Here is a 13,903-nt window from a genome sequence, read left to right as displayed (position 1 = left end):
TACCACGGACACTACCATGTTCACTACCATGGACACTACCATGGCCACTACCATGTTTACTACCATAGACACTACCATGGACACTACCATGGACACTACCATGGACACTACCATGTTCACTACCATGGACACTACCATGGACACTACCATAGACACTACCATGTTCACTACCATGTTCACTACCATGTTCACTACCATGGACACTACCATGGACACTACCATGTTCACTACCATAGACACTACCATGGACACTACCATGGACACTACCATAGATACGACCATGGACACTACCATGTTCACTACCATGGACACTACCATAGACACTACCATGGACACTACCATGGACACTACCATGGACACTACCATGTTCACTACCATGGACACTACCATGTTCACTACCATATACACTACCATGTTCACTACCATGGACACTACCATAGACACTACCATGTTCACTACCATGTTCACTACCACGTTCACTACCATGGACACTACCATGGACACTACCATGGACACTACCATAGACACTACCATGTTCACTACCATGTTCACTACCATGTTCACTACCATGGACACTTCCATGTTCACTACCATGGACACTTCCATGTTCACTACCATGTTCACTACCATGTTCACTACCATGGACACTACCATGGACACTACCATGTTCACTACCATGGGCACTACCATGGGCACTACCATGGACACTACCATGTTCACTACCATGTTCACTACCATGGACACTACCATAGACACTACCATGGACACTAAATCAAATCAAATCAAATCAAATTTATTTATATAGCCCTTCGTACATCAGCTGATATCTCAAAGTGCTGTACAGAAACCCAGCCTAAAACCCCAAACAGCAAGCAATGCAGGTGTAGAAGCACGGTGGCTAGGAAAAACTCCCTAGAAAGGCCAATACCTAGGAAGAAACCTAGAGAGGAACCAGGCTATGTGGGGTGGCCAGTCCTCTTCTGGCTGTGCCGGGTGGAGATTATAACAGAACATGGCCAAGATGTTCAAATGTTCATACCATGGACACTACCACGGACACTACCATAGACACTACCATGTTCACTACCATGGACACTACCATAGACACTACCATGTTCACTACCATGCACACTACCATGTTTACTACCATGCACACTACCATGGACACTACCATGGACACTACCATGTTCACTACCATGGACACTACCATGTTCACTACCATGGACACTACCATAGACACTACCATGGACACTACCATGGACACTACCATGTTCACTACCATGGACACTACCACGGACACTACCATGGACACTACCACGGACACTACCATGGACACAACCATGGACACTACCATGGACACTACCACGGACACTACCATGTTCACTACCATGCACACTACCATGTTTACTACCATGCACACTACCATGTTCACTACCATGGACACTACCATGGACACAACCATGTTCACTACCATGTTCACTACCATGGACACTACCATAGACACTACCATGGACACTACCATGGACACTACCATGTCCACTACCATGGACACTACCATGGACACTACCACGGACACTACCACGGACACTACCACGGACACTACCACGGACACTACCATGGACACAACCATGGACACTACCATGGACACTACCACGGACACTACCATGTTCACTACCATGGACACTACCATGTTCACTACCATGGACACTACCATGGACACTACCATGCTCACTACCATGGACACTTCCATGTTCACTACCATGTTCACTACCATGTTCACTACCATGGACACTACCATGTTCACTACCATGGGCACTACCATGGACACTACCATGTTCACTACCATGGACACTACCATAGACACTACCATGGACACTAAATCAAATCAAATCAAATCAAATGTATTTATATAGCCCTTCGTACATCAGCTGATATCTCAAAGTGCTGTACAGAAACACAGCCTAAAACCCCAAACAGCAAGCAATGCAGGTGTAGAAGCACGGTGGCTAGGAAAAACTCCCTAGAAAGGCCAATACCTAGGAAGAAACCTAGAGAGGAACCAGGCTATGTGGGGTGGCCAGTCCTCTTCTGGCTGTGCCGGGTGGAGATTATAACAGAACATGGCCAAGATGTTCAAATGCTCATACCATGGACACTACCACGGACACTACCATAGACACTACCATGTTCACTACCATGGACACTACCATAGACACTACCATAGACACTACCATGTTCACTACCATGCACACTACCATGTTTACTACCATGCACACTACCATGTTCACTACCATGGACACTACCATGGACACTACCATGTTCACTACCATGGACACTACCATAGACACTACCATGGACACTACCATGGACACTACCATGTTCACTACCATGGACACTACCATGGACACTACCACGGACACTACCATGGACACTACCACGGACACTACCATGGACACTACCACGGACACTACCATGGACACAACCATGGACACTACCATGGACACTACCACGGACACTACCATGTTCACTACCATGTTCACTACCATGCACACTACCATGTTCACTACCATGGACACTACCATGTTCACTACCATGTTCACTACCATGGACACTACCATAGACACTACCATGGACACTACCATGGACACTACCATGTCCACTACCATGGACACTACCACGGACACTACCATGGACACTACCACGGACACTACCATGGACACTACCATGTTCACTACCATGTTCACTACCATGGACACTACCATGGACATTACCATGGACACTACCACGGACACTACCATGTTCACTACCATAGACACTACCATGGACACTACCACGGACACTACCATGTTCACTACCACGGACACTACCATGTTCACTACCATGTTCACTACCATGGACACTACCATGGACACTACCATGGACACTACCATGTTCACTACCATGGACACTACCATGGACACTACCATAGACACTACCATGTTCACTACCACAGACACTACCATGGACACTACCATAGACACTACCATGGACACTACCATGGACACTACCATGGACACTACCATGTTCACTACCATGGACACTACCATGTTCACTACCATATACACTACCATGTTCACTACCATGGACACTACCATAGACACTACCATGTTCACTACCATGTTCACTACCACGTTCACTACCATGGACACTACCATGGACACTACCATGGACACTACCATAGACACTACCATGTTCACTACCATGTTCACTACCATGTTCACTACCATGGACACTTCCATGTTCACTACCATGGACACTTCCATGTTCACTACCATGTTCACTACCATGTTCACTACCATGGACACTACCATGGACACTACCATGTTCACTACCATGGGCACTACCATGGGCACTACCATGGACACTACCATGTTCACTACCATGTTCACTACCATGGACACTACCATAGACACTACCATGGACACTAAATCAAATCAAATCAAATCAAATTTATTTATATAGCCCTTCGTACATCAGCTGATATCTCAAAGTGCTGTACAGAAACCCAGCCTAAAACCCCAAACAGCAAGCAATGCAGGTGTAGAAGCACGGTGGCTAGGAAAAACTCCCTAGAAAGGCCAATACCTAGGAAGAAACCTAGAGAGGAACCAGGCTATGTGGGGTGGCCAGTCCTCTTCTGGCTGTGCCGGGTGGAGATTATAACAGAACATGGCCAAGATGTTCAAATGTTCATACCATGGACACTACCACGGACACTACCATAGACACTACCATGTTCACTACCATGGACACTACCATAGACACTACCATGTTCACTACCATGCACACTACCATGTTTACTACCATGCACACTACCATGGACACTACCATGGACACTACCATGTTCACTACCATGGACACTACCATGTTCACTACCATGGACACTACCATAGACACTACCATGGACACTACCATGGACACTACCATGTTCACTACCATGGACACTACCACGGACACTACCATGGACACTACCACGGACACTACCATGGACACAACCATGGACACTACCATGGACACTACCACGGACACTACCATGTTCACTACCATGCACACTACCATGTTTACTACCATGCACACTACCATGTTCACTACCATGGACACTACCATGGACACAACCATGTTCACTACCATGTTCACTACCATGGACACTACCATAGACACTACCATGGACACTACCATGGACACTACCATGTCCACTACCATGGACACTACCATGGACACTACCACGGACACTACCACGGACACTACCACGGACACTACCATGGACACAACCATGGACACTACCATGGACACTACCACGGACACTACCATGTTCACTACCATGGACACTACCATGTTCACTACCATGGACACTACCATGGACACTACCATGCTCACTACCATGGACACTTCCATGTTCACTACCATGTTCACTACCATGTTCACTACCATGGACACTACCATGTTCACTACCATGGGCACTACCATGGACACTACCATGTTCACTACCATGGACACTACCATAGACACTACCATGGACACTAAATCAAATCAAATCAAATCAAATTTATTTATATAGCCCTTCGTACATCAGCTGATATCTCAAAGTGCTGTACAGAAACACAGCCTAAAACCCCAAACAGCAAGCAATGCAGGTGTAGAAGCACGGTGGCTAGGAAAAACTCCCTAGAAAGGCCAATACCTAGGAAGAAACCTAGAGAGGAACCAGGCTATGTGGGGTGGCCAGTCCTCTTCTGGCTGTGCCGGGTGGAGATTATAACAGAACATGGCCAAGATGTTCAAATGTTCATACCATGGACACTACCACGGACACTACCATAGACACTACCATGTTCACTACCATGGACACTACCATAGACACTACCATGTTCACTACCATGCACACTACCATGTTTACTACCATGCACACTACCATGGACACTACCATGGACACTACCATGTTCACTACCATGGACACTACCATGTTCACTACCATGGACACTACCATAGACACTACCATGGACACTACCATGGACACTACCATGTTCACTACCATGGACACTACCACGGACACTACCATGGACACTACCACGGACACTACCATGGACACAACCATGGACACTACCATGGACACTACCACGGACACTACCATGTTCACTACCATGCACACTACCATGTTTACTACCATGCACACTACCATGTTCACTACCATGGACACTACCATGGACACAACCATGTTCACTACCATGTTCACTACCATGGACACTACCATAGACACTACCATGGACACTACCATGGACACTACCATGTCCACTACCATGGACACTACCATGGACACTACCACGGACACTACCACGGACACTACCACGGACACTACCATGGACACAACCATGGACACTACCATGTTCACTACCATGGACACTACCATGTTCACTACCATGGACACTACCATGGACACTACCATGCTCACTACCATGGACACTTCCATGTTCACTACCATGTTCACTACCATGTTCACTACCATGGACACTACCATGGACACTACCATGTTCACTACCATGGGCACTACCATGGACACTACCATGTTCACTACCATGGACACTACCATAGACACTACCATGGACACTAAATCAAATCAAATCAAATCAATTTTATTTATATAGCCCTTCGTACATCAGCTGATATCTCAAAGTGCTGTACAGAAACACAGCCTAAAACCCCAAACAGCAAGCAATGCAGGTGTAGAAGCACGGTGGCTAGGAAAAACTCCCTAGAAAGGCCAATACCTAGGAAGAAACCTAGAGAGGAACCAGGCTATGTGGGGTGGCCAGTCCTCTTCTGGCTGTGCCGGGTGGAGATTATAACAGAACATGGCCAAGATGTTCAAATGCTCATACCATGGACACTACCACGGACACTACCATAGACACTACCATGTTCACTACCATGGACACTACCATAGACACTACCATAGACACTACCATGTTCACTACCATGCACACTACCATGTTTACTACCATGCACACTACCATGTTCACTACCATGGACACTACCATGGACACTACCATGTTCACTACCATGGACACTACCATAGACACTACCATGGACACTACCATGGACACTACCATGTTCACTACCATGGACACTACCATGGACACTACCACGGACACTACCATGGACACTACCACGGACACTACCATGGACACTACCACGGACACTACCATGGACACAACCATGGACACTACCATGGACACTACCACGGACACTACCATGTTCACTACCATGTTCACTACCATGCACACTACCATGTTCACTACCATGGACACTACCATGTTCACTACCATGTTCACTACCATGGACACTACCATAGACACTACCATGGACACTACCATGGACACTACCATGTCCACTACCATGGACACTACCATGGACACTACCACGGACACTACCATGGACACTACCACGGACACTACCATGGACACTACCATGTTCACTACCATGTTCACTACCATGGACACTACCATGGACATTACCATGGACACTACCACGGACACTACCATGTTCACTACCATAGACACTACCATGGACACTACCACGGACACTACCATGTTCACTACCACGGACACTACCATGTTCACTACCATGTTCACTACCATGGACACTACCATGGACACTACCATGGACACTACCATGTTCACTACCATGGACACTACCATGGACACTACCATAGACACTACCATGTTCACTACCACAGACACTACCATGGACACTACCATGTTCACTACCACGGACACTACCATGGACACTACCATGTTCACTACCATGGACACTACCATGTTCACTACCATGGACACTACCATGGACACTACCATGGACACTACCATGGACACTACCATGTTCACTACCATGGACACTACCATGGACACTACCATGTTCACTACCACAGACACTACCATGGACACTACCATGGACACTACCATGGACACTACCATGGACACTACCATAGACACTACCATGTTCACTACCACAGACACTACCATGGACACTACCATGTTCACTACCACGGACACTACCATGGACACTACCATGTTCACTACCATGGACACTACCATGTTCACTACCATGGACACTACCATGGACACTACCATGGACACTACCATGGACACTACCATGTTCACTACCATGGACACTACCATGGACACTACCATGTTCACTACCACAGACACTACCATGGACACTACCATGGACACTACCATGGACACTACCATGTTCACTACCATGGACACTACCACGGACACTACCATGGACACTACCACGGACACTACCATGGACACTACCATGGACACTACCATGTTCACTACCATGGACACTACCACGGACACTACCATGGACACTACCATGTTCACTACCATGGACACTACCATGTTCACTACCAGTACAGTACAGTAGTGAATCATTTAGTAGCGGCTCTTATCCAGAGAGACTTACAGTAGTGAGTCATTTAGTAGCGGCTCTTATCCAGAGAGACTTACAGTAGTGAGTCATTTAGTAGTGGCTCTTCTCCAGAGAGATTTACAGTATTTTTTATTTCACCTTTATTTAACCAGGTAGGCTAGTTGAGAACAAGTTCTCATTTGCAACTGCGACCTGGCCAAGATAAAGCATAGCAGTGTGAGCAGACAACAAAGAGTTACACATGGAGTAAACAATTAACAAGTCAATAACACAGTAGAAACCAAAGGGGGAGTCTATATACAATGTGTGCAAAAGGCATGAGGAGGTAGGCAAATAATTACAATTTTGCAGATTAACACTGGAGTGATGAATGATCAGATGGTCATGTACAGGTAGAGATATTGGTGTGCAAAAGAGCAGAAAAGTAAATAAATAAAAACAGTATGGGGATGAGGTAGGTGAGAAAGGGTGGGCTATTTACCAATAGACTATGTACAGCTGCAGCGATCGGTTAGCCGCTCAGATAGCTGATGTTTGAAGTTGGTGAGGGAGATAAAAGTCTCCAACTTCAGCGATTTTTGCAATTCGTTCCAGTCACAGGCAGCAGAGTACTGGAACGAAAGGCGGCCAAATGAGGTGTTGGCTTTAGGGATGATCAGTGAGATACACCTGCTGGAGCGCGTGCTACGGATGGGTGTTGCCATCGTGACCAGTGAGCTGAGATAAGGCGGAGCTTTACCTAGCATGGACTTGTAGATGACCTGGAGCCAGTGGGTCTGGCGACGAATATGTAGCGAGGGCCAGCCGACTAGAGCATACAAGTCGCAGTGGTGGGTGGTATAAGGTGCTTTAGTGACGAAACGGATGGCACTGTGATAGACTGCATCCAGTTTGCTGAGTAGAGTGTTGGAAGCCATTTTGTAGATGACATCGCCGAAGTCGAGGATCGGTAGGATAGTCCGTTTTACTAGGGTAAGCTTGGCGGCGTGAGTGAAGGAGGCTTTGTTGCGGAATAGAAAGCCGACTCTTGATTTGATTTTCGATTGGAGATGTTTGATATGAGTCTGGAAGGAGAGTTTGCAGTCTAGCCAGACACCTAGGTACTTATAGACGTCCACATATTCTAGGTCGGAACCATCCAGGGTGGTGATGCTAGTCGGGCATGCGGGTGCAGGCAGCGACCGGTTGAAAAGCATGCATTTAGTTTTACTAGCGTTTAAGAGCAGTTGGAGGCCACGGAAGGAGTGTTGTATGGCATTGAAGCTTGTTTGGAGGTTAGATAGCACAGTGTCCAAAGACGGGCCGAAGGTATATAGAATGGTGTCGTCTGCGTAGAGGATCAGGGAATCGCCCGCAGCAAGAGCAACATCATTGATATACACAGAGAAAAGAGTCGGCCCGAGAATTGAACCCTGTGGCACCCCCATAGAGACTGCCAGAGAACCAGACAGCATGCCCTCCGATTTGACGCACTGAACTCTGTCTGCAAAGTAATTGGTGAACCAGGCAAGGCAGTCATCCGAAAAACCGAGGCTCCTGAGTCTGCCGATAAGAATATGGTGATTGACAGAGTCGAAAGCCTTGGCAAGGTCGATGAAGACGGCTGCACAGTACTGTCTTTTATCGATGGCGGTTATGATATCGTTGAGTACCTTGAGTGTGGCTGAGGTGCACCCATGACCGGCTCGGAAACCAGATTGCACAGCGGAGAAGGTGCGGTGGGATTCGAGATGGTCAGTGACCTGTTTGTTGACTTGGCTTCGAAGACCTTAGATAGGCAGGGCAGGATGGATATAGGTCTGTAACAGTTTGGGTCCAGGGTGTCTCCCCCTTTGAAGAGGGGGATGACTGTGGCAGCTTTCCAATCCTTGGGGATCTCAGACGATATGAAAGAGAGGTTGAACAGGCTGGTAATAGGGGTTGCGACAATGGTGGCAGATAGTTTCAGAAATAGAGGGTCCAGATTGTCAAGCCCAGCTGATTTGTACGGGTCCAGGTTTTGCAGCTCTTTCAGAACATCTGCTATCTGGATTTGGTTAAGGAGAACCTGGAGAGGCTTGGGCGAGGAGCTGCGGGGGGGGCGGAGCTGTTGGCCGAGGTTGAAGTAGCCAGGCGGAAGGCATGGCCAGCCGTTGAGAAATGCTTATTGAAGTTTTCGATAATCATGGATTTATCAGTGGTGACCGTGTTACCTAGCCTCAGTGCAGTGGGCAGCTGGGAGGAGGTGCTCTTGTTCTCCATGGACTTCACGGTGTCCCAGAACTTTTTGGAGTTGGAGCTACAGGATGCAAACTTCTGCCTGAAGAAGCTGGCCTTAGCTTTCCTGACTGACTGCGTGTATTGGTTCCGGACTTCCCTGAACAGTTGCATATCACGGGGACTATTCGATGCTATTGCAGTCCGCCACAGGATGTTTTTGTGCTGGTCGAGGGCCGTCAGGTCTGGGGTGAACCAAGGGCTGTATCTGTTCTTAGTTCTGCATTTTTTGAACGGAGCATGCTTATCTAAAATGGTGAGGAAGTTACTTTTAAAGAATGACCAGGCATCCTCAACTGACGGGATGAGGTCGATGTCCTTCCAGGATACCCGGGCCAGGTCGATTAGAAAGGCCTGCTCACAGAAGTGTTTTAGGGAGCGTTTGACAGTGATGAGGGGTGGTCGTTTGACTGCGGCTCCGTAGCGGATACAGGCAATGAGGCAGTGATCGCTGAGATCCTGGTTGAAGACAGCGGAGGTGTATTTGGAGGGCCAGTTGGTCAGGATGACGTCTATGAGGGTGCCCTTGTTTACAGAGTTAGGGTTGTACCTGGTGGGTTCCTTGATGATTTGTGTGAGATTGAGGGCATCTAGCTTAGATTGTAGGACTGGCGAGGTGTTAAGCATATCCCAGTTTAGGTCACCTAACAGAACAAACTCTGAAGCTAGATGGGGGGCGATCAATTCACAAATGGTGTCCAGGGCACAGCTGGGAGCTGAGGGGGGTCGGTAAATAATAGCGATTCCGTATCACATTGGGTGAGGCAGGTTTCCGGAAGGTATAAACAAATTAAAAGTCAAAAGAGATAGAAAGTAAATATGGGTCCGGTGAGCGTTTGAGACTCGGCGATTCAGGCGGTTAGCAGGCCTGTGCTAACAAGCTAACAGTTTGTAGGCCCGGGCTAGACAAGGTAGCAGTTAGCGGGCCGGAGCTGGACAAGCTAGCAGTTAGCAGGCCGAATTAGCAAGCAGGGAGATAGCGGGGGCTAGAGAGTTAGCCTTTGGGGGACGTCGCGATGGGGTGAGTCTGTTTATTCCTCTTCATGCGATGACATCGGTAGACCGGTCGTGGGCCCGGGTATTGTAGCTCAGGAGTAGCACAGGTGCTACGGCCGGGCTAGCTTCAAGCTAAGTGGGTGGAAACGCTAGCCAGGAGTAATCCGAGGTTAGTAGCGTCTCTTATCCAGAGAGACTTACAGTAGTGAGTCATTTAGTAGCATCTCTTATCCAGAGAGACTTACAGTAGTGAGTCATTTAGTAGCGGCTCTTATCCAGAGAGACTTACACTAGTGAGTCATTTAGTAGCGGCTCTTCTCCAGAGAGACTTACAGTAGTGAGTCATTTAGTAGCGGCTCTTATCCAGAGAGACTTACAGTAGTGAGTCATTTAGTAGCGGCTCTTATCCAGAGAGACTTACAGTAGTGAGTCATTTAGTAGCGGCTCTTCTCCAGAGAGACTTACAGTAGTGAGTCATTTAGTAGCGACTCTTCTCCAGAGAGACTTACAGTAGTGAGTCATTTAGTAGCTGCTCTTATCCAGAGAGACTTACAGTAGTGAGTAATTTAGTAGCGGCTCTTGTCCAGAGAGACTTACAGTAGTGAGTCATACATTTTAATGTATTTCGCAGGTACTGGTCGCACTTGGGAATCGAATCCACAACCTTGGCGTTTACAGTCATGCTGAGCTACACAGGGCCAGGCTGTTCAGCACCAGGGACAGCAGCCCAGAACAAAGTCTTAGGATGAGACCAGGCTGTTCAGCACCAGGGACAGCTGCCCAGGACAGAGTCTTAGGATGAGACCAGGCTGTTCAGCACCAGGGACAGCAGCCCAGGACAAAGTCTTAGGATGAGACCAGACTGTTCAGCACCAGGGACAGCAGCCCAGAACAAAGTCTTAGGATGAGACCAGGCTGTTCAGCACCAGGGACAGCAGCCCAGGACAAAGTCTTAGGATGAGACCAGACTGTTCAGCACCAGGGACAGCAGCCCAGAACAAAGTCTTAGGATGAGACCAGGCTGTTCAGCACCAGGGACAGCAGCCCAGGACAAAGTCTTAGGATGAGACCAGACTGTTCAGCACACGACTTTCCCTACATAATGCACCCTATTCCCTACTTAGGGCACGACTTTCCCTACATTATGCACCCTATTCCCTACATAGGGCACGACTTTCCCTACATTATGCATCCTATTCCCTATTTAGGGCACGACTTTCCCCACATAATGCACCGTATTCCCTACTTAGTGCACGACTTTCCCTACATAATGTATCCTATTCCCTACTTAGGGCACGACTTTCCCTACATAATGCACCCTATTCCCTACTTAGTGCACGACTTTCCCTACATAATGTACCCTATTCCCTACTTAGGGCACGACTTTCCCTACATAATGCACCCTATTCCCTACTTAGGGCACGACTTTCCCTACATAATGCACCCTATTCCCTACTTAGTGCACGACTTTCCCTACATAATGCACCCTATTCCCTTCTTAGGGCAAGACTTTCCCTACATAATGCACCCTATTCCCTACTTAGTGAACGACTTTCCCTACATAATGTACCATATTCCCTACTTAGGGCACGACTTTCCCTACATAATGCACCCTATTCCCTACTTAGTGCACAACTTTCCCTACATAATGTACCCTATTCCCTACTTAGGGCACGACTTTCCCTACATAATGCACCCTATTCCCTACTTAGGGCACGACTTTCAGTAGTACATCACTATGTAGTATAGACCAGAGGGTAGATCACTATGTAGTATAGACCAGAGGGTAGATCACTATGTAGTATAGACCAGAGGGTAGATCACTATGTAGTATAGACCAGAGGGTAGACAGTAGATCACTATGTAGTATAGACCCGAGGGTAGACAGTAGATCACTATGTAGTATAGACCAGAGGGTAGATCACTATGTAGTATAGACCAGAGGGTAGACAGTAGATCACTATGTAGTATAGACCAGAGGGTAGATCACTATGTAGTATAGACCAGAGGGTAGATCACTATGTGGTATAGACCAGAGGGTAGATCACTATGTAGTATAGACCAGAGGGTAGATCACTATGTAGTATAGACCAGAGGGTAGACAGTAGATCACTATGTAGTATAGACCAGAGGGTAGACAGTAGATCACTATGTAGTATAGACCAGAGGGTAGATCACTATGTAGTATAGACCAGAGGGTAGACAGTAGATCACTATGTAGTATAGACCAGAGGGTAGATCACTATGTAGTATAGACCAGAGGGTAGACAGTAGATCACTATGTAGTATAGACCAGAGGGTAGATCACTATGTAGTATAGACCAGAGGGTAGACAGTAGATCACTATGTAGTATAGACCAGAGGATAGATCACTATGTAGTATACACCAGAGGGTAGATCACTATGTAGTATAGACCAGAGGGTAGATCACTATGTAGTATAGACCAGAGGGTAGATCACTATGTAGTATAGACCAGAGGGTAGATCACTATGTAGTATAGACCAGAGGGTAGACAGTAGATCACTATGTAGTATAGACCAGAGGGTAGATCACTATGTAGTATAGACCAGAGGGTAGATCACTATGTAGTATAGACCAGAGGGTAGATCACTATGTAGTATAGACCAGAGGGTAGACAGTAGATCACTGTGTAGTATAGACCAGAGGGTAGATCACTATGTAGTATAGACCAGAGGGTAGATCACTATGTAGTATAGACCAGAGGGTAGACAGTAGATCACTATGTAGTATAGACCAGAGGGTAGACAGTAGATCACTATGTAGTATAGACCAGAGGGTAGTTCACTATGTAGTATAGACCAGAGGGTAGATCACTATGTAGTATAGACCAGAGGGTAGATCACTATGTTGTTTTGACTGGGACTAGGGTGGCATTTAGTGACAAAGCGATTCTTAGCTATTTATACTGTTATCTATTTATACTGTTAGTTATTTACACTGTTAGTTACTGACAGGAGAGAATGGGACACTAGATATGAATGACAGGAGAGAATGGGACACTAGATATGACTGACAGGAGAGAATGGGACACTAGATATGAATGACAGGAGAGAATGGGACACTAGATATGAATGACAGGAGAGAATGGGACACTAGATATGAATGTCAGGAGAGAATGGGACACTAGATATGACTGACAGGAGAGAATGGGACACT

Source organism: Oncorhynchus kisutch, unplaced genomic scaffold (assembly GCF_002021735.2).
Source record: "Oncorhynchus kisutch isolate 150728-3 unplaced genomic scaffold, Okis_V2 Okis01b-Okis20b_hom, whole genome shotgun sequence".
NCBI lineage: Eukaryota > Metazoa > Chordata > Actinopteri > Salmoniformes > Salmonidae > Oncorhynchus > Oncorhynchus kisutch.
This window is presented reverse-complemented; position numbering follows the sequence as displayed.